Genomic DNA, 7,458 nt, shown 5'->3' with positions numbered 1-7,458 from the left:
AAAAACCGAGTTTTGGTCAAAAGAACAAACAAGAAAACATGGTTGCAGCTGCTGTCTGGAGGTGCCGTCGCGCCACACGACGCCTTAGGTGCTCTCCCATTGCGTAGCGCGATGGGGTGGATGGCCCAGAGTTTTCAAAGTTTCAAAATTGGCAGTTTTGGCCCCCGAAGTTCGTTTTATGTGTTTTAACGCGTTTTAAGGACCGAAAATGATGTTTTCAAGACCCAACAAGTGTAAAACAATATTGTAACATAAAATCCATCATTTTGATTATATCGAGGGTTTCGGTTTACAAAACGGGTCAGCTTACATAATAAACAAATACGAAACGAAAATACGATTGACTCGAAATTTACGAATGTCACATCATTAAAACTCTTCTACCCATCTAACTAACCCAGTGTATTCCCATGCCACCCGTGTCACCCCAAAAGATTCTGGACCGAATCCCCTCTCATAATCACAGAAGACATGCAAAACAAGGACATTTAGTACACATGAAAGTGCCCTTGAAACTAAAATAATCAAAGTAGCCCGAACATCAATATAATCAAAGCATTAAAGCTTTCCATTTCAAAAGTTTCATCTTGAACTTATCAATAGTTAACGTGTCCTTCAACCTAGCAAGAATCGCTCCCAACAATGAACCCAAATAGATAAATGAAATCTTTTGAGATTTACACTCCGCATAGAAGCAAATGATTTTATAACATTGTAATAAACTCAAACACCAATAAGATTAGATTTATGAAGATTACTCTTAAATCCAGAATTCAAAAAGAAGCAGTTTGGAGTCCTCGGACAAATATTATCCTTATTTCTTAGACCATGCCCTAAGGACAATTTTTATTTTACAAAAACAGTTGCATTAGGCATAATGCAAACTTTTTGTCAGATAATGCAATTTGAAAGACATAGTTACATTATCAAACATAAAGGTTGCATCAGGTGTAATACAACTTAACTTAATACAACTGTTTTTGTAAAATAAATGTTGCGTTATACGAATTTTGTAGTAGGAGATAAATACAAGTTATCCCCTCCAACCTGAATACCCTTAAATAACTCTGTCTCCACATAGAGTCCCTCCATAACAAGAATAAACATTAATAAACAAAAATAAAAAGGGTTTCCAGTCTTCATGTCTCAAACCCATATCATTATCATGTATGCTGAATTCGATAGATGGACCCCATTCTTCTAAACAGAAGACCCTACATAATTACGACATACCCTAATCCATCCAATCCATTTATGTCCAAATCTCAATAACTCCGCAACTTTTTCTAACTTGACCCAACAAATAAAGTCGTAAACTTTTTCTAAATCAATCTTGAAAGTCATAAAATATTTGTTTTCTAATTTTCTTTGAACTGGTCCACAAACTCATTCATTATAAGAGGACCATCAAACTGATAATCCTTAATGAAAGGTGATTACTCAGAAACAACTATCCATTACCTTAGTCCTTATATTAGCAAAATTCTTAGCTATAATTTTGTAATAAACACATATTAAACTTGTATGTCTAAAGTCATTAACCCGCACTGATCAAACCAATATGTCTAAAGTCATTAACCAACATCAGACTCCTAAAACTTTCGAATCATAGTAATAAATGAGGAATTGCACCCATTCGGAACACAAGAATCGTTGAAGAATTGATGAACAAAGTTACACACATGCATCAACCCGGATTAAATCTCAAAGTTGCTTATATAGCCAAAGCTAACCCAGTCTGGTGCGGGAGATTTTTCTCTACCAAATGTCCAGACAACTTCCTTTATTTTCTTAATATATATAGAATTCAATTTTAAAAAAATTATTTGGGCATTCTCCAAAGACTTAACCATGGACTACTCCCCATCATGGAGATTTATCGCTACCACATACCCATAATAAGTAATTCAGGTTTTAAAAATGAACAAAATATGCATAGAAATTAAGATATGACATGTAAATACCCAACCATTACAAATGTGTAATTCAAATCCAGAAAACAACATCAGTCTTTCAACAAGGAAAAGTATAATCGTTAACAATGATTATTCTGATACATGAAAGTGATACTTTTATGCAATTTTAGCAAGATACTCATCAATAGTGGTGTATTTTATCTCTGGATAAAGCTCGCTAGCCTCAACACCAAACGAAGGTTCAATCTCGAAGTTTGTCCCGTCTCCATTAATCAATACAGAATGTGTTATGGACAAAATAATGCTTAACCCAAATGGAGCCTCTGCAAGATAGCAACTTATTATTTTCCGACAAATATTTTTTTGAGTCAACTCGTTTTAATTAAACGTGTTCTAAGATCAAACTCACCTTGGATATTTTTGAGAACTTGTTCTTCAGGAACATATGTTTTCTCGAGGGTCTTGCCAATCTTGCTTTCCCAAATGGAAACAATTTCATTAAATGACAATGTGTTGCCCGGAGGTCTGAAAATCAATGTCTTGTTCAATGTACGTGGGTCATCTACAGCTTTGATGGTAGTCAAAGCTATATCTTCTTCTTTGACGAAAACAGCTAGATAGAAACAATATAAAGACATTAATAAATTCGCCCTTAGTAGTCTTTTGGTAAGATCTCTATACAAAGAACTGAATGATCTCTAAACAATGAAGTGAATATATCAGTTTTGATGCATACAACTATAAAAGTATTGCACCAGTATATTTATGCCTTCAGTTTTTTAGGATTTAACTTCGTTGATTTTTTATGTTTTGACAAAAAGATATAAATACTATTCTGTATACTAAAATCGCCACGAATTCAACATGTGTGACTGTGTCTTTTAGAAGTTGTACACAGTATGTGTGCCAAATTATCTTTATTATGAAAAGTACAAATTTTAAAATCCGATTTATACTCCCTGAAAGGTTGAGTCGACTCTGATTCTATGTACGACAACCCTTTACTTTATGACTTACAGATAATGCGTTAATGAGTGTACCTTTGGGGTTTCCATCTCCGAGGATGGTAATCTTTGCGGTCCATTTGCCCCAAGTTTGGTAAAAAGTAGCCTGCAAAACCATTGCAGGCAACGAAAGTGTGTGGGATTTCTGCGGCTTCGACTGCTCTACGAATGCTCACCTTGCCTGCAAAGATGCTCTTCGCTGGTTCGACAGCATTGACATGGTCAACATCGGTTCCAAATTCCGAAGGAAGAAATCTCTACATAAATGTTAAAAGTATAGGTTAATTATGACACTAGGTAGATCTAGAGCCAGTAGACTCATACTTGCAGCAACTAAACAAAAAATAAATAAGCTACAAAAAAATCCAACTTAAAAGGTTATAATAGATGATTATAAAAGGTCAAATTATGCACTCAACTAGATATGTTACCTTAACATTTCCTGCTTCTTTAATTGCTGTAATGAGCTTGACTTGATCGGCTATCAGTTCACCGCCTACCGTCGAGATTACAACATCGACTTGCTTGATTGCCTTCACTAAACTATCATGATCATTAATATCTCCCTGAAAATGGTTCAAGAAAATCATATATTTGCCATATAAATGCCTTAAAATAGTCAAGAAAAACAGGATTATCATCACACAAAGTAAAGTAAGGCTCTACTTACAATAAGAATAGTGGCACCAAGAGTTTTGAAATTGTCTATGAGCTTGGATTTTTCTGGATGTGTGGTTGTGCCTTCTCTGACCAAAACATAAGTCGGGTTTCCCTCTTTCGCGCTCGCCTCTACGATGAACTTTCCGATGTACCCGGTCCCTCCAATGATCAAGATCTTGCTTTTCTGTGCCATTGAGATATTGCCGGCCTTCAAAACTAAGTAGTTGATTTTACTTTTTTAATGAGAAAAGAGCTATGGAAGTTGATATATGGTATAGATAGTATATATAGAAACGGAGAAACCATTATGTGATTATTATATTAAATAAAATATTCGATCTATTGGTGAGTAGTTGTCAATGATGAAGCCTTTTTTAAGATTGCCACAATGCATAGAATGATAAGGTTGACCGTTAAAAGAGTTGTTGACAAAATGCGACCTTCTGGAAAGAAACACGATTTAGAAAATATTAAAAAAATTAAGAAAATAGTATGATCAGATGGATTAATGCTTGTAATTTGTATCTGAAAGCATGATATTTATGAATTTGTGTACAGCGACTTGAATTGTTTAAGATGTTTACGTTTATCAGGCGTGTTCCTACCGGCCGTCGAGTATTCACATGTGTATGTTCCCATACTATTATTATTTACTAGAATAATTTGAAAGTTTGGTGCCCTTAAGTGAATGTTTTAACCACTTGATTCACTTAAAACTGTATTTTCTTTTCCTGTTAACGAAAAAAATGAGAAAAGAACAATATCGTGTCATTTCTTTGCTCGTTAGACCAAAACTCCACAACTTCTTTATTTGAGGCCTTCATTTTCGTCCCATCAAACACTGAACAAGATCTTCATGCCGTTTAGAACTTGGAATGTATAGGTATAACCTTGAAGAAACCAAAGATAATTAAAGGAACATCAACCCCTTTCTGATCAAGATTAACATGAAATCAAACAACTTCCACACAAAAACATTTACCTTTCTTGGAATACAAGAATTCAATCTAAGACTTGTTACTACATTTGGAAGAACAAACTGGTCAATAATATACCGAGTCACTTCATTAAAACTCTTCTACCCATCTAACTAACCCATTGTATTCCCCTACCACCCGTGTCACCCCAAAAGATTCTGGAACGAATCCCCTCTCATAATCAGAGACGGCATCCAATGTCACACCCCAACCTACGGCGGAAGTGCCGGGGCGTGAACTGATTATCACAACTCACAAGGTTACTATCATGAAATTATAAAGCGACAATATCTAATTAATTTATTTATTATCAAACAACATTCATATACAACAAAAATAAAGAAAATTACAAATACAAAACCAACTATTCTTGTATATGATTTATCCTAAAGTCATCTCTATGTGAGCTTCAGTTCGATAAGCAATCCAAATCTATAACCTACAAATGCGTACAAAATATATGTTTGTCAACAACACATGTTGAGTGAGTAGATTTTGACAAAAACAAAAGTGGTAATAATATATAATGATATAAGTGAATAAAAATAGGCAAAACTTTTATCTGTGAGTATAAACAATTAAATCATAGCACATACATAAACAATCAACCATAAAGAAAGGGCTAAACCGTTGCCATTCGAATGGGTATTGGTTACCAAAAATGAGGTGTCGGTGAAACCATTGTCAATGCGATCGGGCTCCGGCCACTACAACGGTCGTATGACTATACTATAATGAAATTATGTTGGACCTCTCCGAATGCGATTCAAGTAAGCAAATAAGCAAAAAAAAAAGCAAGAAACATGCAATCATTCAATTGATACACAACACAAAGATCACAGTTTGCGTTTGAGAAATAATAAGATAAATAATATGATAAATGGTACACAAGTATCCCCAAAACATTTGAAAACAAGTAAAATAGAGAAGTGATTACTCACCTGATTAGATGAACGAAATACAAATGAGGATGACGAGAAAAGTAAACCCTTCGAGATACACGGACAAAGATTCTTAATTAAATATAATATTATGAATTAATTAATAATGAGATAACATGTATAATGAATTTAATGTCTCGATGTGATTTGAGTTATGGTTGGGATTATATTATTATGGATTTGAACGATTGATTTATATAGTTAAGATCATTAGTCTTATTAATTATAAGTTCATCAATAACTATTCTTGATAAAATATACACTTAAATACTTAAATAATTTAAATATGATAAGATATACTTGAAATAACAAAGTCTAAATAATTAAATGATTAAATGTACAAATTAAATAAAATAGTTTAATTAAATATAAGGTAAGATATATTTTTAATTATTTGAATAAATAAGATACTAATATAAATGAATAGATAATCATAATATATATAATATGTGGTAAGATATAAATATTTCGTTTAAATCTTTAAAAGGAAAATCTATTTATTACGCTTATTAGATATCTGATATATATACATACGTACATATATAAAATAAATATAAGTAAGTTTATAAAGACGTTCAACAATGACGAAACGCAACTCAAAGTGTCGGGTCTTAAATAAAAGTAATTATGTTTACTATTATTATAAAAGTAATATATATATATATGTGTGTGTGAATAAACGAAAGCTTTTAATGAAATTTTAACCAAAGACATAACTTAATGATGGTTTTCATAAGATATTATTTGTTGTATGTTTAAAAATAATTATAATAATAATTCAATAAATATATAAACAATTTAAAAGAGCAAAAATTAAATAAAACATCAATAACGCGTCCATGGGGCTCGAACTTGTGGCCCTGGCCGGTTCACAGTACCCACAGAACCAGATGGACTAGCTGGTCAGTTTGTTATAGAACAAAAACAATAATTTAAATACTTAAACAGTTAAAATCCCCAAATCAATAAGAACCCTAAATCTGAAATTGGACCAATTGCTTGTTGTTAGATTAATCAATGTTAGGGCTACTGATCACATCATAAAAACGAACATTCTAGATGTATTAATTACCAGTTGAGATGATCAATTGATGATGAACGGCTAACAAGACCCGACGGCCCAAAACGATGACCAGAAACCATATATGCAGGCCACGGCAATACGATTAAATATGTGGGTTTAATTGGCGATGGGTTGAGGAGGCTGCTTCTTCGTTTAATCGACTTATAACATTCGTTTTATAGTAAATTGAATTTAGGGTTCTTGGTTTAGGAAAAATTAAGACATCTGAACTAGATTGGTGTAATTTGTCTTAATTCCTTTCACTGATGGGCCGCACAGTACTCGAATATTCGAGTTTCCAAAACGATTTTGAACTTGAAAAACGTATTGATCACGAATTAAGATCGGGTTTAAATGTGGGAATGTGGGTCGGGTTCTAAGGCCTGGTTGAACCATGTTTATTAGGGTTTTATATATAATAATATTAATAATAAGAAAAATAATTTAATCAGATTTTTATTTTAGTCCCCAAGGTTTGAGGATGGAAACATAATTGGGTAAAACTTTAACTTTAGGGTGAAAATTGCCAAACTTTGCAAGTTATATAAATATATTACATTATTATAACAAATAATTAACTCGATAATTGCGATAAAATTTCCCGAACATCAATATGTGTCAGGTATTATACAATAATAATTTAAATGAAAATATTTGAGTTGTTACATCCAAATCAAGGACATTTAGTACACAAGAAAGTGCTCTCGAAACCGAAATAGTCAAAGTAGCCAGACCATCGATATAAAGCATTAAAGCTTTCCATTTCAAAAGTCTCACATTGAACTTATCAATTTTTAACGTATCCTTCAACCTTAGCTAGAATCACTCCTAACAATAAACCCAAATAGATAAACGAAATATTTGAGGTTTACACCCCGTCATAGAAGCAAATGATTT

The 7,458-nt window shown here is 32.8% G+C and overlaps 1 pseudogene across 1 annotated transcript; it reads right to left on the bottom strand.

The window, feature by feature from the left end:
* Positions 1 to 2,043: 2,043 nt before the first annotated feature.
* LOC143530952 (isoflavone reductase homolog A622-like) lies at positions 2,044 to 3,869 on the bottom strand (annotated as a pseudogene). The gene is made up of 5 exons (XR_013134944.1): positions 3,591 to 3,869; positions 3,352 to 3,486; positions 2,957 to 3,177; positions 2,326 to 2,529; positions 2,044 to 2,239 (listed from the first exon to the last, which is right to left on the bottom strand). The product of XR_013134944.1 is annotated as an isoflavone reductase homolog A622-like (transcript).
* Positions 3,870 to 7,458: the final 3,589 nt, after the last annotated feature.

Source organism: Bidens hawaiensis, unplaced genomic scaffold, assembly GCF_021521415.1.
Source record: "Bidens hawaiensis isolate Kalapana, Puna unplaced genomic scaffold, B.hawaiensis_p1.1 tig00009067_1, whole genome shotgun sequence".
Lineage (NCBI taxonomy): Eukaryota > Viridiplantae > Streptophyta > Magnoliopsida > Asterales > Asteraceae > Bidens > Bidens hawaiensis.
The sequence above is the reverse complement of the archived record's forward strand: the minus strand, read 5'-3'. Positions and strand labels throughout refer to the sequence as shown.